This window comes from Teleopsis dalmanni, chromosome 2 (genome assembly GCF_002237135.1).
Source record: "Teleopsis dalmanni isolate 2A chromosome 2, ASM223713v2, whole genome shotgun sequence".
Classification (NCBI taxonomy): Eukaryota; Metazoa; Arthropoda; class Insecta; order Diptera; family Diopsidae; genus Teleopsis; species Teleopsis dalmanni.
The window spans coordinates 244,111,392-244,114,793 of record NC_051847.1 but is presented as its reverse complement, the minus strand read 5'-3'; positions in this window follow the sequence as shown (position 1 = coordinate 244,114,793).

Here is a 3,402-nt window from a genome sequence, read left to right as displayed (position 1 = left end):
TAAAGTCAAAAATAAAATAATTCCATTACTTAATTTCCATTTTATGAACAATTGTTACTGAGATGGAATACATTACTTTTAGCATCATTGAAATAACTATATTAAAAATAAAGTATACTACAGTCAGAAATAAAATCATTCTAACTTCTAAACTTCAGTTCCTTTACTGCTGTGTGTTCTGCGAAATTATTGAAGAACCTAACAATGTACGCATTTACCAGTTCAAAAAGGCATCACTTAAAAGTTTAAACCGCTTAGTTTGCTCATTACTTACATATTTAAGATTAGTTCTATTATGAAAATATATTTCCTTAATGAATACATGTGTGTACTATAAGTATTAATTTCTATTAAGATTATAAGATTTGTGAAATCTCAGCCAAAATTTTCCCATATTTATATGCGAACATGCGCCACGTAATTTATGAGAATGACTAAATATTTGGTTCGTTATGAAGTTATCGAAGCACATACGAGCTTTGCTCTGCCAACACTTGAGATCTTCTTCTCAAGTCGTTTCGTGGCTGAAGCGTTTATATGCGGTGTTGCGGAAAAGAAGATAATTTCAAGAAAATACAATTTATGGTTACTACGCCAAACCAAGCCAAACCAAACCAAACCCAACCAAACCAAAGTGAACCAAACTGAACTGAACGCAACTCAACTCAAGTTAACTAAAATCGCTGCACTGAAAACTGAGATAATATAGGAATTGTTAAGTGCTTCCAACTAAAACTGGCTTAAAATTTGGGTCAAAGTGGTATTTTAGCGATTTATGTGTTAAATGAGCTCACAAAGGAAAACAATGTGAGCTTTCCCCAGTATGCCAATGAACACGAAATGCAATTAAACACAAATTATGGCTGAATTCAAAGTATTAAAAATTTCAAAGAAATTTAATTAAATGAATTAAAATCAGTATTAATAACTTTGCAGAGAACTCATTTGATAACTCAAAGTACGCTTATATATGCGTATGTAACTACTAGCAACTGCCAATTAAAAGTTGCTAGTTATTAACAACTTATTTTACAAAAAAAAAAGCACAACCAGAATGAAAAGCATGGAAAGATGGAAAGCATGCTTATTAGGCACAGCGAAACTGTCAAGACTTCAGATATTTTAAAAAGCCAATTGACATACACCTGTTCCGTCATACTAAGGAGCAAAAAACGCAAAAAATCATTTAATAGTCTATATTAGCAGAGTGACACTGTCAACAAGGCAAAAAAATATTTGATATAACCGACAAGTCTTAATGAATGCGGCAACAAAGTAAACGAATACCATTTTAATTAGCAGACAAAAAAGTATCTGTATCTGACTACATGGCTTACATCATTTACATGTGTGCAGCTGGATACAATAGGACGCAACTGTCGCATATGCAGTAATGCAATTACATGTCAAGTTGTACGCCAAGTACGTGAGTTCATTTGACAACCGCTTTGACAATGCATTTCAACTGCAACGAAGAGAAGATTTTCAGTCCTTTTTCTTCTTTTTACGAGTATTACCGCTTGCGGTCAGAGTTGATGAATTTCACGTTTTCAGTTAATCAAGCCGAATATGCTAATATGAATAGAAGATACGTGATCGAATTTTAACTCATGCCAAAAAACAAATATTCATACGACAGATGGATTGGGTTTGGGATGGATTGGGTTGTGGCATGGCTAAGACTCAATTTCTGCACTTAAGGTAAACATTTAAATATATTAAATTATTGCAATAATTAAAGAATAATATTGTGACAAATGTTCATTCACTCGATTTTGTCTGTTTTTTCTTGATATCAGAAAATTATGAATTTCCTTCCATTCTTTGTTTTTATTAATTTTACTCCAATTAATATTACAATTTTCATTGTATTCATTTCTTTTCGAACAAAGCACACACAGAAGAGAAATTGATTTTATTTATATTCCAAAATTATATGCAGATATTTGCATTGGAGATATATAACATATAAAGAAATTTTATATTTATTTTTCTAATATCGTAATTATCATCAAATTGATATCTTAAACTATGAATAATATTTACGTATTTGGAATAATATTAAAATCAGCAGAGTTCTTATGCATAAATATTTTTATTAACGTTTTTAGTTAAGAGTTTTAAACTAATAAGGATATATGAAAGCTATTATATGCAACACATAACTTAAACAAAAAAAAAAGCTTACAAGTAAAACCAATTTATATTTCAATATACGAGGACGGTTTGATAAGTCAGTGCCTTTTTGAATTTCCCGCGCGGTTACTCCAAATGCAACAGTGCTGCCGTCAGCTGTAATCTATCAGTTGGTGTTGCCGTTTAAAGCAGACAACCTCGTGAATTTTTACGAAAATGGAAAAAAATGAATTTCGTATGCTGATTAAGAATTCGTGGCCAAAATCCACGAATTCAGATACGAACTGCTACCCCATCCAGCATATTCTCCAGATTTAGCCCCCTGCGACTATTTTCTATTTCCAAACCTAAAGAAATGGCTGAGCGGTAAGAGATTTGAGTTGAATGAAGAAGTCATTACCGAAACAAGCACGTATTTTGAGAGCTTTAAGAAAACGTATTTTTTGGAGGAAATAAGAAAATTAGAAAAATGCTGGACTAAATATATCGAGCTAAAAAGTGATTATGTAGAAAAATAAAATGTTTATTTGCCGAAAAAAATTTGTTATATTCAAAAAGTCACTGACTTATCAAACCGCCCTCGTAATATCAGCACTTCATATCAAGCTGTCACAGACATATTACATTTTGGTCTCTCTTTTCTCTAATATAAACTGAAAGCAATAAAGTTTTTACTATTCTTTACATACTTACGTATAGATTTAATCTGAAGAGTTGGATTGATTTGTAAGATTCATAATTCGTAGAAAGTAGTATTTTTCAGAGACTTATATATATATATATATATATATATACAATATATATATTGTGGCCCCACTAAAATGAAGGATTAGCCGAAACCCACTGAAGTGAAGGTTTAGCCGAAGTAGACTACGAAATGGCTTGGGGCCTTTTTCGTCCTTCGATTCTCGATTGAGTTAAAGCTAGAGTTTAAACTAGAGTGCCTTTCAAACACTTAATATTTGTTAATGTTTAAATTAAATGTTGGCAACACTGTCGTTAAGAGCAACCATCTTGAAAATTTATAGCATGGACTGGTGAAATTATCAATTTTTATATCTTTAATTATACTACCGATTGAAACGTAAGAATCAAAGCTACAACCGATCATTAATGACATTTTTATTCCCAAATCAAATTATGTTAAGGTGGAACAGTCCTCATTTTAACAAGATAGCACAACATGCTACATAGAGCGTAATACTGCAATATTATTACAGAAAATAAATTAATGACGTATTAAGTCTCATAATGGCCTTTTGAACT